Consider the following 20864-nt stretch of genomic DNA (forward strand, 5'->3'; position numbering starts at 1 on the left):
TTTGTTTTCCCAGAATGCAATGCTCATAAAATTCAAGTTTGCACACCTTTGCACCCTTTAACAAACCTCACTTAACTAATTGTTGCAAAGATTTTTCTCCTACATGTGCTAATCACATATGCCATAACTTGGTTGTATCTGAATCTACATCTTTCTCAGAAACAACAGCTGCTGAGCCAATAACTGTACTACCTTGTAAATAATACAAGTTATTTTTTCTTATTCCTTTCATCACCACCAGCGCAATTGATTAAATCTTTAAGGTTCCATCTTTCAAAGTGATAGTGAACCCTTTAGATTCTAAGGCACCCAATGAAATCAGATTCTTCTTTAGGTTTGAAACATACCTAACATCAGTCAAGGTCTTAATAGTTCCATCTTGACATTTCAACTATATTGATCCTATTCCAGTTGTTTTACAAGTATTATCATTTCCCATAAAAACAACCCCACCATCTAATTCTTCAAAATTAGAAAATAATTCCCTATTGGGACACATGTGATAGGAACAACCATAATCCAAAATCCACTCACCAAAATAATGTGACGACGATGTTCCAACAAGAGAAAAATCTGACTCACTTCCATCATCATTGGCTATATTGGTATTAGAATGTGCTTTGCCCTTATTCTTCTGCTGTAATTTAGGGCAATCTTTCTTCCAATGCCCTCTCTCACGAAAAAAGGCACATTCATCTTTAGCAGGTCTCCCACGAGATTTACTCCTTCCATGAGATTTACTCTTCCTTCCAAGCATACGATTCTGAGAATGTCCCCTTATTGTTAGTGCTTCTGCTATTTCCTTATGAACCCTCTGATCCTTCTTTCTGCATTCAGTACTAATCAATGTAGTACAAACAACCTCATAAGTAACTTTATCTTTCCCATACGATAAAGTGGTTGTCAAATGTTCATACTCATAAGGGAGAGAATTAAGTAACAATATGACTTTATCCTCATCTTTCACCTTTTCATCCAAATTTAACAAATTGGCCTAAATTTTATTGAAAGCATTTATGTGGTCATTAATCGAAATACCTGGTTGATACTAGAAGCAAAACAATTTATCTTTCAAATAGAGCCGATTTTCAAGACTCTTGGTCATAAATGTATCTTCCAATGTCTTCCACAATTTCTTTGCAGATGTCTCCCTTATAACACAATATTTCTGATTTTTGGCGAGGCACAGACGAATCGTACCACATGCCTAATGATTGATCTTTTCCCAATCTCTGTCACTTATATCGACTGGTTTATCATCCAAAGCAATATCTAGTTCTTGTTGATACAAGATGTCCATCACCTCACATTGCCACATACCAAAATTATTGGTACCATCAAATTTCTCCACCTCAAACCGAGCATTAGTTATCGTCTTCAATGATGATGTTGAAGCTGAAGGAGTTGGAGTTCGTATGAACAGAGTTTCTTCTACTGTTGCACTAGTTTCTGTCATCTTCTATATATTCAATAGCAACCAACAAAGCAAAAGGCCTAGGATGAATAGTACGTACCAACTGTGTCTACTCTGTTTACCCTATGAAATTCCATTTTGACTAGGCTGAGCTCCAGGGAGTGACTAAGCCGCAATGGTCTCTAAGTACTCGCTTAGATAAGGTCTTTCTTAGGCATCAAATGTGGAATCAAGGATCCTAACAGAGGAACACCTCTGTGTCGACACTATTCAACCTAGCTCTGATACCAATTGTTGTGCCAGGCACTGCACTTGTGCCAAACACCAATACTACAACTATTGCTATTGAATATATAAGAAATTAAAGTAATACAGAAACTAATAATAAAATAGTAAAAAAAAAAAAAAAACAAGACAATAAATTTACAAGGTTCGATATAGAATTACCTACATCCTCTAGCGTCGATGATCAATCCACTACTTCTTGACAAAGTGCAACTTTTAGGTGTGTTTTACAAATGAAGAGTTGAGCTCTTTATATAGCTTCAACCTCAAGTCCAAAAAACACTTCTCTCCAATGTGGGAAAAATAATATAAAAAATTTAAAACAATCTTTTATACTAATGTGGAACTATTTTACCAATGTGAGGCAAAAAATAACACTTTTTATATAAATACGACAGAGAAAAATACAAAAAAGGGGAATACAACAAAGAAATACAAAAAAATGGATAACACAACAAAAGTGAAATATAATATAGTAGAACCACAAAAAATATGCAAAAAAAAAAAAAGAAAAGTGGGGAGACATGAGCCTTGATTCTCCCAAAACGGTGTTGGCACCTACACGCATGCACAAAGAAAATTGGTTAGCTGCTAAAATTTAATGGGCAGGTGGGAGGTTAGTAGTAAATAGGTGGTTGGGGGGTTAAATCTAAATGCAACAATCAATGTTTCCCAAGCCTATATGTTGGAAAAGGTGTATTCCCAAGGGAGGGGGGGTGAATTGGAAATTTTAATTTTTCTCTTAGGTTAAGTTAGAAGTTAATATGTTTTGGTAACCTAAAGTCCTTCTACACGGTTCCAAATGTGCTGATAAATAAAATACATGGAATTTAAATCATGCACATCATTCATACAATAACATATATGTGCGGTAAAAGTGCTGAAATGTAAATAGACACACGATATGTTATCGGGGTTCGGTCAACTGTGCCTACGTCCCCACCTCTAGCTCGCAAGCCGGAGGATTCCACTAATAGCTCACTTAAGGGTGGAGCGGCACCGTTTACAACCAGGTCAAATTAACACAAGACTGACCTCAACCTTAACCAGGTCAATTAGCGGGACTGACCTCAACCTACACGCCTTAATAGGACGACGCACCTAGCTTTCCTAACCGGGTCTAAGCCAATCCGGGACTATTCCAAGGCTAGTCTCCCTTTTCAGGCCTGTGCCTAGATATACAACAATGTGTATATAATTAGATGGTACAGTAATTGTGCTTTCATGTAAAGCATATATGTATCCAAATGCGCACAATAACATACACCACAATATGATTTAATATGTAAGCTCAACGTGGTCTAAATGGTTCAACTCTCAAAAGTATTTTCTATATGTGTAATGCATACGTGAGAGTGGCAAACAAGTAATCTTTGTATCACACGATATTCAACAAATAAGTTCACACAAAGATGTCAAGTCTCCAGTATTTCAATTAGCAAGATAACTCAAGGATGTAAGTATTAAATGATGTATATGCTTGGTTTGCAAAAGATATGTAATCTTTGTATTCGGTAAATAATATATGAGTGAAAGAATATTGCAACAAAGACCACTATTACACAAACAAATATCTCTTCAAATATTTTACAAGATTAAAGTGCAATAGATATTTGGAAGTGTTTGAAAAGTTTTTGCAATCAAAAACAAATACAATCTTCTCAAGATCTTGCAATGAAGGTGCAAGCTTAAAAGATCTAACAAAGTCTTCCTAGGATAGATTTATCAACAAAGTCTCCTAAGAATCCTTAGGTTTTGCTCTCAAATAAAATCATGTCAAGCAACTAAAATAAGGAGAGGAAACCTTTTCCAATACATACTCAATCCACTTACTGATGATGTAGGCATTAATAAACAATAAGCATGAGTGAATGGGGCTAAAAAATGAGAAGTATAAGGTTTTTGATTTTCGGAGAATTTTTCCTTAATTAAAGTGGCTAATCATCCTTATTTTTCTCAAATGAACTCATATATATATAGGCATGAGAGAAAATATGACCATTGGGGACCTATTGGGTATTATTAGGAAAGTTTAATGATGTTTAAAGCATTTTAACCCTATTTAAAAATATTAACTGCAGTAAAAAAATCAGGGCAACCCGAGAGGGTTCGGTCGACCAAGTCTCATATGGTTCGGTCGACTAGAGGACTTTTGAACTGAGGTCTTCGTCGACCAGGAGAAGAATATTTCTCAATTTTCTGAGGTTCGGTCGACCAGGCCATTTTGAACTAGTTGGTTCGATCGACTAGACCGCTGGGAGTTCTCTCGAGGACCCTCTGATCGACCAGGTAGTTGGAGTACAAAAGTGGTCGATTGACCAGATGGTTAAAAATTGACCAGGGTGGTTTTCGGTCGATTAGGACCTTTTGAACTACTTGATTCGGTCGACCAGATGGTCAAACTTTGACCCAGAAGGTTTCGGTCGACCAGGGCCTTTTGAACTACCTAGTTCGGTCGACCAAATGGTCAAACTTTGACCCAAGGAGGTTTCGGTCGACCAGGCCAAAATGAACTGGCAGTGCTAGTCGACTGAAAGTGCACCATGTGTGCATTTCGGTCCAATTTTGAAGCATACAAACCCTAATGAAGTGTCTAACAGACATATGTGTAAATGTGTGTGTCCTAAGGTCACTTAGGGTCCAATTTGAAGACACTGAAAAAGTTCAGTGTCAGTCGAAAGGTGTTCCCTAAGATTTGTCTAAGGTCATTTTCCTTTTGAGCTTACGTATTAAGCCATGCAGGTGATGCATGTAATTATTACAATCAAAGCCCTATTTACTATTACAGTCCTTTCCTACTTAATTATTACAAACCCGAATATAACATACAACAAATAAATTATATCTAGGGTCTTCGTCTTCGTTTTCCTCCGGGTCTCCGAGTGCCATCATAGGATACTACCAAGATAAACTTGCACATCAACTCAACAGTCATTAAATACCTGAGTATTTGTCATAATCAAAACAAGGTAAGACCCATAGGGTCAATACTATAAATTGAGGCCCTATAAGGGATGCATGGTAAAAAGAACAATAGGTAGTAAGAAAAGCCAGCAAAGAAATTCATAATCAGTGAGTTACAACACATAAGAGCAATTCATAAAGGCAAAGAAATTCATGAGCAAAGAGGTTCATAATTAGATAGAATTTGATATTCAGAAGCATACATCGAAAGGGAAGCACAAGAGCATCATATAATTTCAATTGAAAGGACCATCAACATTTTGTCCAAAGACTGAAGGAGTGGAAGACAACAGGTAAGTTTTTTTTTTTAACTTATTCTCATATATTCTTTGTTATTTCATCTATACTCATTCAAAAATAGAACAAAAATATTCTGAAATCAATTGAATCCGAATCGTGGGTTCAAATTTGACCCACTGACCCGGATCCATTAACCCGATCCATTAAACCCAGGTTGACCTAACCTGTTGGTCTAAACCCAACCCTTTGACTCGAATTCCTTAGGACGTAGGTCCACTAGACCTAGGTCCATTGATCCATTGACCTGTTGATCAGGTCCCAAAACCTAGTCCACTATTAATAAAAGCCTAGCCCACTGTTTAATAAAAGCTCCAAGCCCATTTTTAAAACAAACCGAGCCCAGTTTTTAAAATAATCTTAAAGTCCAGTTTTTTTAAAACAAGCCCAAAACCATTTTTAAAACTAAGCCTAGCCCACTTAAAAAAAAAAAAAAAAACAGCCTTAGAGCCCATTTGACTCTGCCCAACAGTGGGCCAAGGCCCATACATTCAATCTAAGCTCAAAACACCCCTGGCCCATTAGAACCCAGCCCAAACACTAGGCTAAGCCCAGTGGGTTGACTCACCCCGAATCAACCAAAAGCTAACTTAGTGGGTTAACCCAACTCGGTGGGTTAACTTTGCTCGGTGAGTTAACTCAGCTCGGTGAGTTGACTCACTCCAAAACCATACAAACAATGCAAGCTCGAACCCAAACATAATCACAGATGAAACAAATTTGTTGAAATCTTGCAAAAATAAACAAATAAAAGAGATTTAAGGGGGGGGGGGAACTTATCTTTTGTAGAATCCTTTGATTCTCCCCCCAACTCCAACTTTGTTTTGAACCTGTAAAACATAAACAAAAATGAAAATAAGAGAAATAGAAAGAGACGAGAGAATAGAAAATACAGAAGAGAGAGAACTTTGGAGATCAAAGAACATAGAAAAAGAAAGAGAGAGAGAGAGAGAGAGAGAGAGAGAGAGAGAGAGAGAGAGAGAGAGAGAGCCATGGAGATAAGAAAGAGAAACAAAAAAAAAAAGAGAGAGAGAAAGAGAGAGAGAGATAGAGAGAGAGAGAGAGAGAGAGAGCTTCACATAAGAAGAGAGAGAGAGAGAGAGATAAGAGAAAGAATACGAGAAAAATGAGAGAGGAGAGAGAAAATTTATTTTTATATGGGGGGTTAGTGGGACACGTGTCACCACCGCATGGTGACACGTGAAACAATCTGGTCCAAGCATTGAAAAGATGAGGTCACCTCATCTGGACCATCCAATCTGTGTTTCTTTGGACAGTTAGATTGCTATCACGTCAACAATCCCTATCACTTGTATCGAGCCAATTACATGAACTCTATCATTATTATTACCCCCCTCCCCCCGGTTTAGTTTGTGGAATAGCATTGAAGAAGGAAATAAATCAAGTGAAGGATGGAATCAAAGCAAAAGTGGAATTGCTTTTGGAATATAATTACTGCATTCGATTAGCAACATAGAATGACTGTAAGAATTCAGTTTCGATTCCTTTCCAATATTTAGTATTCTTCAATGGCTTCTATAAAAGAATGAAAAATAAGTTTTTTTTTATAAAAACCCCTACTACATAATTATTTAATTCTTGTATTGTAATTTTTATTTTATAATAATGATTTTTATTAGTGTTAATATTAGTTTATACTATTGTTATTATTAAATTTTGTTTTTGTATTAATTATTGTCCTTAAAATGATAATTATTTTTTCTTTATTATTATTATTATTATTATTATTACTATTTTTATTGTAATAATAATTATCATCATTGTAATTATTATTAGTTGTTATTATTATTATTAATTTTTTTATAATACTTATTGCATTTAAAATAATTATTACTATTTTTTCCTTTTATTATTATTGTTCATTTTGTTATTATTATTTTATAGTGATAAATATTGTTTCCATTATAATTATTATTAGTTGTTATTATTATTATTTACTATTTTTATTATAATTATTGTCCTTAAAATAATTATTATTATCATTATTTTGATCTTTTTATTATAAATATTGTTTTTGTCATTATTATTTCTATAAGAATAAATATTATTGTTATTGCAATTATTATTAGTTGTTATTATGTTTATTATAGTAGTAATTATAACTAAGTATTATTAGTATTTTTTGTTATTTTTAGAATATTTTTTATTATAAAATGAGTTTGATTTCATGAAATAAAGATCAATTCCAATCCATCTGCATTGAAATCACAATTTCCCCATTCACAGGAATGGTATTCTGACTAAAATACCACCCTTGATTCTGCAAACCAAATGGAAGAATATAATTTGCATTTCTGAAATTTGATTTCATATCAAGCATGATTCTACAAACCAAGGGGGGTACTACCCATGGCTTTCATGGAGAAGGGGAATTAGGGATTGAAGAGGGCATTATCTTGGGAATAAGTGGAATGTATAGAGTAGAAGCATTTCGAGGCTAAGAAAAGTCGAGTTTAAAAAATGGGTTGGGACTACCTAGAGAGACATATGGCCTATAATTGGTAAAAGTCATGGAACTGATTTTATAAAAAAATGGTTGAGATAGAGATTCACTGTGTTTTGTCTAGTTGTCTTTAATTTTCTCGGTATAATAAAAGTTCATGTTATTGAAGTAGAATCTTTGTAATATCAACTTGTATTTTCTAAGGAAAGAAGATCAGAAAAAATTAAGTCTAACCATGTTGGAGCTTTCACCAGTTGCATATTTTGAGACAATAGTTGTTTAAAACTAATTACAAACCAGCAGCCATATAAAGTTAAGTTGTTCACCAAGAGAACTAGAAATAACCAACCAAAGCTCCTATACAATACTCAGAAGTGAAAGATAGTCCACGACAACATAAAGCATAGCAAAGGAAACTAAAAAAGCAATTTTGAACTAAAAAATTGAAGAATATAAGGCAATTTTGAAATAATCTCAAAGATATTATTAGCAAATAATTTGATAAAAAAAAAAAGGTAGCATTGTAAGTGGTAATAAAAATAAAACTGGTCCAAGTGGCATTCCAAAATTTATAATTAATGGATCTTGATGCAACAAGAAATATTAAAAATCGTCATTAAATGAGCGAATATATTCCATCAGTGTCAAAAGAATGGTGTCCATTTATTTGACAAATGTTCTCAATGCACAAAACATTAGGTTAAGTATCATTAAAAATGTTAAATGATAAGGTAGATAATAACAAAAATAAAATTGATAGTTATAACTAATTCTCAAACTCTATAAACATCATTGTGACACAAAATGTCAAAAAATTGAAATTAGTAAATAAAATTTCCACAAGCATAATATTCAATTGTCAATCATCTAACCATAATCCATCACAATATGTATAAAACCAATCCATAGAGAATGACACCAATAAAGCAATAAATGAAAAGTTTCACAAACCACATTTTGCATAAATTTGTGTAGACATCCCATTTCGTCCATGGGCAAAAAATATATATAAAAAAGAGGATATTTTATTACACTGTTTATATAGATATAATAGAGGAAAATACAAAAAAAAAAAAAAAAAAAAAGGGGGGGGGATATAGCAAAAAAATACAAAAAAAAAAATGGATAACACAACAAAAGTGAAATATAATATGGAACCATAAAAAATGCAAAAAAAGAGGGGAGACAGGAGTCTTGATTCTTCCAAAACGCTGGCACCTGCACGCATGCACAAAGAAAATTGGTTAAAATTTAATGGGCAGGTGGGAAGTTAGCAATAAATAGATGGTTGGGGGGTTAAATCTAAATACAAAAATCAATGCTTCCCAAGCTTATAAATTGAGGCCCTATGAAGGGATGCATGGTAAGAAGAACAATAGGAAGTAAGAAGAGCCAGTAGAGAAATTCATAATCAGTGAGTTACAACACATAAGAGTAATTCACATAAGCAGAGAAATTCACGAGTAGAGAGGTTCATAATTAGAGAGAATCTTATATTCAGAAGCATACATCGAAAGAGAAGCGCAAGAGCATTATATAATTTCAATTGAAAGGCCATCAACATTTTGTTCAAAAATCGAAGGATTGGAAGACAACAAGTAAGTTTTTTAAACTTATTCTTATATATTCTTTGTTATTTCATCTATACTCATTCAAAAATAGATAAAAAAAATGCTCTAAAATCAATTGGATCCAAATTGTGGGTTCGGATCTGACCCACTAACCCAGATCCATTAACTCGATCCATTGAACCCGGGTTGACCAAACCTGTGTGTCAGAACCTAACATGTTGACTCGAATTCCCTAAGACCTAGGTCCACCTAGACCTAGGTCTATTGATCCATTGACCTGTTGATCAAGTCCCAAAGCCCAGTCCACTGTTTAATAGAAGCCTAACCATTGTTTAATAAAAGCCCCAAGCCTATTTTTAAAACAAACCGAACCCAATTTTTTAAATAATTTTGAAGCCCAGTTTTTTTAAAAAGAGCCCAAGCCCATTTTTAAAACTAAGCCCGACCCACCTTTTAAAAAAAAAAAAAACAACCCTAGGGCCCATTTGGTCCAACCCAAAAGTGGGCCAAGGCCCATACATTCAATCTAAGCTCAAAACACCCTTGGCCCATTAGAACCCAACCCAAATAGTGGGCTGAGCCTAGGTTTTAACATGGTGGATTGACTCACCCTGAGTCAACTAGAAGCTAACTTAGTGGGTTAACCCAACTCAGTGGGTTAACTCAACTCAGTGGGTTAGCTCAGCTCGGTGAATTAACTCAACTTGGTGAGTTGACTCACTCCAAAACCAAACAAGTTGTTGACTTTGGTGTGATCCCAAGAGGGGGGTGAATTGGACATTTAAAAATTTTCGGCTAAATTAAAATATTTCGCCGATTCACCATAGTTCATATCTCATTTAATATTGAAAGCGTGAATGTAAAACAATTAAGTTATCAGTGCATACATACACGTGTATCTCATTTAAAATAAATGTGCGTGCAAATGATTATAGCTATAAATAAAAAGACATACACATATGGAAATTAAAGTGCAGAAATTAAATGAGAGAGAGAGAGAGAGAGAGAGAGAGAGAGAGAGCGACACACGATATTTGTTATCGAGGTTCGGCCAAACTAGCCTACATCCTTGCTTTGGGTATAACCCCCAAGGATTCCATTATTCATACTCACTTAAACAGGTAGAGTAGAAGTTATTTACATCCTCTCCTTACGAGGCGAGAAAAACCTCATCTCAATTATTAGGCTGAGTCGAACTAGTCTCACTTACGAGGCTGAGACTCCCCAATTCAATTTTCGGGCTGAATCGAATCAGTCTCACTTACGGGGCTGAGACTCCCCAGTTCAATTTACGGGCTGAACCGAACTAGGACAATAAAAACCATTTTTATACAAAGTAATGCTTCTAAAAATACAAGTTAAGATGTACACGTTTAAGCTCAAATAAATGCACCCTCTAAAAATATGAAATAATGCTCAATAGAGTAAATTGTGCTTTTCTAAAAATGATTTTGCACCAAACAAAAATACAAACATTTGACATTCAACGTGCAAATCAAAGCAAGAATGTATTTCTCCAATCAACATATTTACCATGGAAATATGTGGAGAAATCTAGTTTTTCAAATATGCAAGCAAGAGAGAGTAAAACACATGAAAATAAATGGCCAAATAAGTGTTCTCTACAAAGAGATTTGCAAAATAATTAATGGAAGAGAATGGAGAGTATAAAATATAACCCCAAAGAGATTTTGCAATAAAAATATATTTTGGGGGAACTTTGATTAGAATAAAAATTAGAGATAAAATGGGCTAATCAAAGTTGCTAATTTGAGCTATGAAAGGGGTATATGACTCAAGAAAAATTTTGACCATTGGGGACACGCTGGGTATTATTAAAAAAGTTTAATTAAATTTTAACCCTAATTACCCTAGTTAAAAATAAGTAACCAGAAAGTTTCGGTCGCCTAAACCATAGATTCGGTTGCCCGAATACTCATAAAGAGAAAAGGCGTTTTTGAAGTTCGGGTGCCCGTGGATAAGGTCGGTTGGTGGAACCGAAGGCAATTTCAAAAGACCACAGTTCGGTCGCTCGGTCTAAAGTTTGGTTTATCGAACTCACATGTTTGGTCACCCGAGGTCATTTTGAACGTGAAAGTTTGGGCGTCCAAGTTGTTGGGAAAAGTCAGTATATGTGTTCGATTGATTGACGACGGTGAAGTCCTTTTTGGTTCAGTAGCCCGAAGTCAAGTCAACACTTTGACTTCCCAATGGTTCGGTTGACCGAGGCGTTTTCAACACCAAGGTTCGATTACCCGAAACCTTATAATTTTACCTTATAAGTCCAGTTTAACCCTTATTATTTTCCTAAGTGAAGTGGAGGGTCCTAGGGTCTTTCTAAGGTCTAAGCATTTTAATTTACCCTAAAAAAATTGGCGTCGGTCGACTGAAAGTCAACCAAAGTCAACCCTAAGGTCATTTGATAAACCTACGGTCTGGCTACGGCATTACTAAGCATCCAAACATATTATGCATGCATATGCAATATATTACAGACAATATAGAAAAATAAATGCATATACAACTTAAATATGTTTTCTTCTTCCTTTTTTGCTCTTTGGCTCCATGGAATACGCTAGATTTGAGCTTTAAGACCTCCCTTGGTTTCCATGTTTTCTTGATCTTATGTGTGACCTAAATTATACCTGTTTAGTACTAAAACACACACATAAAATACTGGTGGTTTGTTAGCCTCAAAACAGAGATCGGACTCAAAAAGCCAACACAAACAATGCAAACTCGAACCCAAACATAATCACAGATGAAACAAATTTGTTGAAATCTTGCAAAAATAAACAAACAAAAGCGATTTAAGGGGGGGAACTTATCTTTTTCAGAATCCTTTGATTCTCTACCCAACTCCAACTTTGTTTCGAACCTACAAAACATTAACAAAAATGAAAATCAGAGAAATAGAAAAAGAGGAGAGATATAAAAAATAGAGAGAGAGAGAGAGAGAGAGAGAAAGAGAGAGAGAGAGAGAGAGAGAGAGAGAGAGAGAGAGAGAGAGAGAGAGCTTTAGAGATCATAAAGAGGAACAGAACAGAAAAGGAGAGGAAGAAAGAAGAGAGAGAGAGAGAGAGAGAGAGAGGAGAGAAAAGGAATACGGGAAAAATAAGAGAGGAGAGAGAAACTTTATTTTTATATAGGGTGGTTAGTGGGACACGTGTCACCAATGCATGGTGACACGTGAAATAATCTGGTCCAAGCATTGAAAGGATGAGGTGGCCTCGTCTGGACCGTTCAATTTGTGTTTCTTTAGACAGTTAGATTGCTGCTACGTCAGCAATCCCTGTCATTCATCTAGAGTCACTCAGGAAATGCCACATGGCAGGATGATATCACCTTACTACAATAGAAAAAAAAAAAAAAAAAAGGAAAAGAATCAGAAATGCACGTGACAGGATGATGTCACTCCTGCTGCTACAGTAAATTAAAAATAAATATAATAAAGTGGGACACATATCACCATTCGTACGATGACATGTGTCACAATCTCAGTCGTTTGATTTGTGTTGTTTTTGGACGGTTGGATCGCTGCCACATTAGCAATCCCTGTCATTCATCTAGAGTCACTCAGGAAATGCCGCATGACAAGATGATATCACCTTACTACAATAGGAAAAAAAAAAAAAAGGAAAAGAATCAGGAATGCACGTGGCAGGATGATGTCATCTCTACTACAATAAATTAAAAAATAAATATAATAAAAATTTGCCTCGTGTTACCACTCTAGGTTGACACGTGGTCCCCACTTCTTGAATCGGTTGTCTCAATTCAGATTGGCCGAACTAGTCTGTTTTATCTTAACCGCTTCATTTATTTATTTATTTGTTTATTATTTGAATTTTTAATTAGTTTTCTAATGGAAAAAAAAAATAAAATCCTAAAAATCTAAAAACAAATTAGGAAAAATCAGAAAAAATATTTTGAAAATGAAAAAAGTAAAAAATAAAAAAAAAATTGGCAGTTTTAAGTCGGAATAAATGAGGAAAAGTCTTTAAAAATCTCTAAAAATTTTAGAAAGATTTTTAAAAATTCTAGAGAATTTTTAAAAAAGATTTGAAAAATCTGGGGATGTTTTTAAAGACTCTTTTACTCGAAATTCGACAATTTGCCCTGTTTTTACCAGTGCACGTCCTTATGATTTAGAAAATGGCAATGAGGTATTTTAGACCTCACATGTATTATCTATTAGGGGGGTTTATGTATAACAAGATCACATCGTTTGGAGGTTTTATTAGACATTCCTAAATCGCACTAAGATTTGTTGACCTCTCGTTAATTTTAATTTATTTATTTATCTGTTTGTTTTAAAAAGGAGTTAATTAAAGATTATTAAATTTAATTTTAAGATAATTCATAATTAATTAGGTATCGTTCGTCGAACGGGTGTGAAGGGGATGTTGATACCTTCCCCTCGCATAACTGAACTCCCGATCCTGATTTTGGTAAAAAGCAGATTGAGACTACTAGTTTCGTAGCCTAAGTTTATTTTAGTGACCAATCAAATGAGTAGTAATTAGGTGTTCTAATCGCACCAACGAAAATAATAGGTTAGTGGCAACTCCAAATCAAATTTTCAAGATCTTTATTTCCTCGCCATCCTGAACCTTTTTCTAAGGCGCTGTGATAATTGTGAACAATTCATTAGAGCCACAATTTACATCAATTTGTAAATAATTCATAACTTTAAACTTTTATCGTTACCTTTGAAATACATTGGGCACATTAAGTTGCTGATAATTAAAAACCAAAAAAAGAAAAGAAAAAGGAAGCAGATAAATTTCTATTGCCATTTGCAAATAGTGGGAAAAAAGATGTATCCATTAATTATATTGGCATTTTTATTTTATCCATCCGTTGGTTGCATATTTAAAGATGATAGTGGTTTAAAACTAACCATAAATCAACATCCATGCATAAAGTTGTGATATTAATCAAGTGAACTAGAAATAATCAAACAAAGCTCCTATGGAGCATCATAAAGCATAGCTGAGAAAATTGAAAAACAATTTTTGAACTTTGAAGCATAGTGGACAATTTTGAAATTGTCTTAAATATATAATTAGCTTATAATTTGATTTAAAAACTTAAAATTACATTAACAAGTGGGTAGCATTGTAGGCGGTGATAAAAATAAAATTGCTCCAAGTTGCATTCAAAAATTTATGGTTAATGAATCTTGATGCCAACAAGAAATATTATACAATAGTCTTTAAAGAAAATAATATATTCCATTAGCATCAAAGGATGGTGTTAACTTTTAAAAAATATCACAGTGCCGAACACATTAGATTACCATTAAATTTGTTAAATTGCATAAACATCATTGCAACACAAATGTCATAATATTTAAATAAGTAAATAATATTTCTAGAGCCATAATATTTAAGTACCGACCAACTAAGCATAATCCATAACAAAAATGCATAAAACCAATGTATAGAGAATGATACCAACAAAATCAAATAGACGATTTTCTTTAAAAGCTACATTTGCATCATCAACTTATTAACAATTCATAAGCAAGTTGTTGAGAAAAATATTATATATGAACTAATTCCCACAAGTAAATCAATGGAGTAATGCAAATAATAAATAAAATTGAGACACAAAATTTAACATGGTTCCCTCAACTGTTGAGGTACGTCAACAAGGCACGGCGGTCCAAATCCACTATCACCAAAATGTTATACAAAGTGGATACAAAAAACACAAGCCTTACAAAAACACAATAGTGTATAAACAAATATAGTAAGATGAAATGATCTCACCAAAATGATGTGAACAAAGCTCCAAGAAAATCAACCAGCCAAAGTAGAGCACAACCAGAGAAATACCAATATGCTGTAAATAATATACTGCCAGAGTAGAGAAGAGCAGCAACTTGTAGTGGAGAAGACAACCCGCACTGGCTGCAGGCGTGGGCATGAGGAGCTGTGAGGTTCTGTGTGAGTAGAAAAAATCCAGAATGGAGAGACTATTATGACTTCCTGAAGACCCTTGTCTACTGCAGGAAAAATGGAGAAGGAGATGAAGGGGCAGCCAATTGTTTTTTTTTTTTTTATGCGTGAAGCTGCTCTGGACTTTAAAAAAAAGAATGCTCTAGACAAAACATTAAAGAAGGAGCCTTTTCAAGGCATTGGGCCCCATAAGGAGGGAAACCCAACAAATCTCCCCCTCCCGACTTATGTGGACGACTCCACCAATCCGGCCAAACCCTACACTTCACATGCTTGTCTAATTAAAGCTTTTGTCATCATATCTGAACCATTATCATCAGTGTGAATTTTGTCAAGTTGCAATAATTTTTTATCCAACACGTCCTGAAACCAATGATATCTAACATCAATATGTTTTGACTTTGAATAGAAGATAGAATCCTTGCTTAAATGAAATGCACTTTGGCTATCACTATAAAGAACATATCTTTCCTGTTCCATCCCCAACTCTTTCAAGAATCTCTTCAACCAAAGCAATTCTTTGCAAGCTTCTGTAATGACAATAAACTCGGCTTCTGTAATTGATAAAGCAGCACATTTATGTAATTCAGATTACCATGCCACAGCTCCCCCTGCAAAAGTCATCAAATAACCCGAAATAGGTTTTCTAGAATCAACATCACCAGTCATGTCGACATCCGTGAATCCATGGAGCATAGATTACCATTTCCAAAACACAAACACACCTTTGAAGTGCCTCTAAGGTATCGGAGAATCCATTTTACTACTAACCAATGCTCCTTTCCTGGATTAGAGAGAAACCGATTAACAACTCCAACAACGTGAGCTAAATCTGGTCTTGTGCAAACCATTGCATACATTAAGGAACCAACGACCAAAGCATAAGGAATTTTCTTCATCTCTTCCTTGTCTTTCTCACTTATAGGACTTTGTTTTATACTAAGCTTGAAGTGACTAGCAATTGGACAACCAATGGGTTTTGCTTTATCCATATTGAACCTCTCAATCACTTTTTCAATGTACCTTTCTTGAGACAACCAAATTTGTCATTTTTCACGATCACGAACAATTCTCATGCCAAGAATTTGCTTTGTCGGTCCCAATTCTTTTATAGCAAAAGACTTGCTTAACTCCAACTTCAACTTGTCAACCTTGAAGGAGTCTTGTCTTGTAATGAGCATATCATCAACATAGAGTAAGAGAATAATATAAGTACCATCCGGAAATTTTTTCACAAACACACAATCATCCAAAGAGGTTTTTGAGTAACCATGATCAATCATGAAAGAATCAAATTTCTTGTACCATCTTCGTGGTGCTTGCTTCAACCCATACAAACTTTTCATTAATTTGCACACTAAATTCTCTTTCCCTTTTTGTTTAAAGTCTTTCGGTTAGGGGTGAGCAAGCGGTCGGTTCGGGGCCGAATTAATCGAAAATTTCGGCTAATCATTTCCTTTAGCCGAACCGACCGAATAAGGGGTATTAACTGAACCTCACCCAACCGAATTACTTGTTCGGGTAATTCGGTTAACCGAATTTAACCGAAATTATTTAAAACTAATTATTAAAAATAGAATTTTGATGAAGCTTAATTATTTAACATATATTAATTTATATTTTAAATTTAATTAATTATTAAATCGGTTAATCGAATTTATATTTCCTGTTCACCGAACCGAAAATCGATTCACCGAATTTTGGTGAAGCTTAACCAAATTGACCGAAACCGATTTTTTACCCGAACTGAACCAACCAATTTCGGTTAGTTAAATTGGTTAATTCGAGTTTCCTCAAATTATGCTCACCCCTACTTCCGGTTGTTCCATGTAAATTTCATTTTCCAAGTCACCATGTAGGAAACCGGTTTTCACATCTAATTGCTCAACTTCTAAATTCAAGTATGCTGTCATGCCAAGAACAACACGAATAGATGACATTTTCACAACCTGTGAGAATATTTCATCAAAGTCAATTCCTTTTTTCTGACCAAAGCCTTTTATCACAAGCCTAACCTTGTACCAAAAATTCTTTCCATCATTTTTCAACCTAAACACCCATTTGTTTTTCAAAACTTTCTTTCTAGGAGGAAGTTTAACCAAATCATAAGTGTGATTGTCAACTATGGATTTCATTTCCTCTTGCATAGCCTCCATCCATTTAGCTTTATTTTCATGGTTCATAGCTTCTTGATAACTTTCAGGCTCCCCTTGATCTGTTAGAGTAACATAGTCACTTGATAGATATTTAGTTGAAGGTTTTGGCTCTCTTGAAGACCTTCTCAATGGAGCTTGACTTGAACTTGTTGCTCCCCCTCATTTTCATCTTCAACATCACTAGGAATTTCATCATTTCCAACATCTTCAAGAGATGGAAGAACTTCTTCCATATTTTCATCATGTGCGAAAGGTGAAGAAGGTGACTCTAAGTCAACAAAATCATTCCCATTAGATCGTGGTTGCTCAATCGTGCCAAAATCTTCACTTGTTTGATCTTCAAAAAATACAACATCCTGGCTTCTAACAATTTTCTTGTCAACCACATCCCACAATTTATATCCAAATTCATCATGCCCATAGCCAAGAAAAATACATTGGATTGTCTTTTCATAAAGTTTGGATCTTTCATCTTTTGGAATGTGAACAAATGCACAACAATCAAACATTTTCAAATGATCATAAGTAACATCCTTACCTTTCCAAAATTTTTCAGGAACTTCACCAAGTAAAGGAGTTGAAGGAGACAAATTAATCAAGTCCACCACCGTCCTCATTGCTTCACCCTAAAATTATTTTGCCAACTTTTCATGAGAGAACATACATCTCATTCTCTCCAATATGGTGCGGTTCATCCTTTCAACAATTCCATTTTGTTAGGTGGTTTTCTTGACGGTCTTTTGATGTCTAATGTAACAATATGCATCAAATGGGTCAATGTACTCTCTACCATTATCTGAGCGCACACATTTCACCTTCTTTCCAGTTTCCCTTTCAACTTTAACCTGAAAATGCTTAAACACATCTAAAACTTGATCTTTAGTTTTCAAAGTGTAAGCCTAAACTTTTCTTAAACAAACATCAATAAAAGTAACAAAATAGAGTGCACCACCATGAGATTTAACTTTCAAAGGACTACATACATCGAAATGTATCAAATCTAGAATATTAGATTTTTTAGTAACAAACTTTGTACAAAAAGGAGCTCTATGTTGCTTATCGGCCAAACGATGAACACAAGGTTTGAGAGGAGTACCTTTCATCCTGGGTAGGAGCTTCTTTTTGAACAAAAATTGCATTCCTTTTTCACTCATGTGCCCAAGCCGCTTATGCCACAAATCGTTGGAAGAGTGACTCTCAATTGCATTCACAATACCATTACCAATTTTACCTTGCATCATATAGAGTGTACCAGTTTTCTTGCTTTAGCCACCACCAAATTACCCTTTGTGAGCTCTATTTTCCATCACCAAAATAGTTGTCAAATCCTTCATCATCAAGCTTTCTGGCAGATATCAAATTTAGCCGAATGTCGGGTACATGTCTCACATCTTTCAACACCAACTTGCATCCCAAATTTGTTTCCAAACAAACATTTTCCATGCCAACAATTTTTTATAAGCCTTCATTTCCCACCTAAACAACTCTATAATTTCCTTTGGAATAAGAAGTAAAGAATTCTTCCCGAGAAGTGATATGGAATGACACACCGGAATCAATAACCTAATCGGTTTCTTGACTTGTCAAATTAATACAACTTTCATCACAAACAATCATAAGATCACCATCAGATGCAACTGAAGTTGTGTCTTCATGTTTTTTTCTCAAAATTTTTCTCTTTTTTTGCTCCTTAAATTTCAATTTTTTGCACTCCCGCTTCATATGCCCTTTTTTATGACAATAATGGCACTCAATATCTTTTTTCAAAACTGAGCTGGACCGGCCTCCTGATTTATCATTGCTGTGAGAATATCTGTTTTTGCTTCTGCCTCTCCCTTGATTTTCTGTCACAAGTGCGTCCAAATGAGAAGAGCCAACTGATTTTCTTCTAATTTCTTTATTCAACAAACTGCTAGTTATTTGGTTCATAGTAACAATCCATTGGGAGTCGAATTACTAACTGTCACAACCAAAGTCTCCCAACTTTTTGGCAAAGAGCTAAGAAGCATTAAGACCTGCAATTCATCATCAAAAACTATTTTCATAGTAGTAAGCTGATTGATAATATTTTTCATCTCATTCAAATGCTTAGTAATAAGACCACCAACTTTATATTTCAAATTCACTAATTTTCGAAAAAGAAAAGCTTTATTTGTAGTCTTCTTTCTATCATAAAGACCCTATAATTTTTTCCACAATTCATGTGCCGAAGTTTCGATAGAAACATGATGAAAAACATTATTATCAATCCATTGCCAAATGACACAAACGGTTTTTTTATTAAGCCTATTCCACTCATCATCACTTGCGTCTTTAGGCTTTCGACTATCACCTTCAATAGGTCCATTCAAATCTTTGAAAAATAAAAGGTCTTGCATTTTCGTTTTTCAAGTTACCCAATTGCTTCCATTGAAACTAATCATACGACCAACATTACCATCCATGATTTACACAAAACTAATGAGTCCAACTAACACAGTTATGATACCACTTGTTGGGAAAAATATTATATATGAACTAATTCCCATAAGTAAATTAATGAAGTAATGCAAATAATAAATAAAATTGAGACACTCAAAATTTAACGTGGTTCCCTCAAATGTTGAGGTACGTCCACGAGACACGGCGGTCCAAATCCACTGTCACCAAAAATGTTGTACAAAGTAGATACAAAAGGCACGAGCCTTACAAATACACAATAGTGTATAAACAAATATAACAAGATGAAATGACCTCACCAAAATGGTGTGAACAAAGCTTCAAGAAAATCAACCAGCCAAAGTAGAGCACAACAAGAGAAATACCAATATGTTGTAAATAATACACTACCAAAGTAAAGAAGAGCAGCGGCCTACAGCGGAGAAGGCGACCCACACTAGTTGCAGGTGTGGGCATGAGGAGCTGTGAGGTTCTGTGTGAGTGGAAAAAATCCAAAACGGAGAGACTGTTATGACTACTTAAAGACCCTTGTCTACTGCTGGAAAAATGGAGAAGGAGATGAAGGGGCAGCCAACTATTTTTTTTATTTTATTTTATGCGTGAAGCTGCTATGAATGTTTAAAAAAAGAATGCTTCAGACAAAATATTAAAGAAGAAGCCTTTTCAAGGCATTGGGCCCCGCAAGGAGGGAAACTCAACACAAGCTTCATAAAGTTCCACCCGCAGAACACTCAAAAGTAAAACACAACATGATGTAACATAATGCATAGTGTTGGAGAAATTATAAAAACAATTTTGAACTAAAGTAGACATTTTTTGGAATTGTCTTAAAAATATTATTGAGTTACCATCTTCCTCCCACAAATGGCAAACAACTAGAGTTTGTGCAAAATTTAGGTTATTGGCTTGGAGATGTGAAAGGAGGGTCAAACATCTAGGGTTTGTGCAGAACTCATATTTGAGAAAAAATTGGGTTTAAATGCTTGGAGAGAAAATGAATTTCAAATATGTGAATTTGAGCAAACAAAAGTCATCTTATAATCAACATACGTTCCTTTAAGCCCCCGTTTGGGAGTACTTAAAAAAAATTACTTATAACACTAAGGAAAGGGTTGTCACAGTGTATGCAGTTTTACCCCTACTTTTATGTAGAGAAACTGTTTCCTTGAACTTGAATCCTTGACCAACTGGTCACAAAGGAGTAACCTTACCATGATCAAAGGTTTGCCCTCATCACTTAAAATAAGAACTTTTATAAAAGAAAAAAAGTTGTGTTTGGCTTGCACTATAATAAACACTTATTGCAAT

Source organism: Malania oleifera, chromosome 7, assembly GCF_029873635.1.
Source record: "Malania oleifera isolate guangnan ecotype guangnan chromosome 7, ASM2987363v1, whole genome shotgun sequence".
Classification (NCBI taxonomy): Eukaryota; Viridiplantae; Streptophyta; class Magnoliopsida; order Santalales; family Ximeniaceae; genus Malania; species Malania oleifera.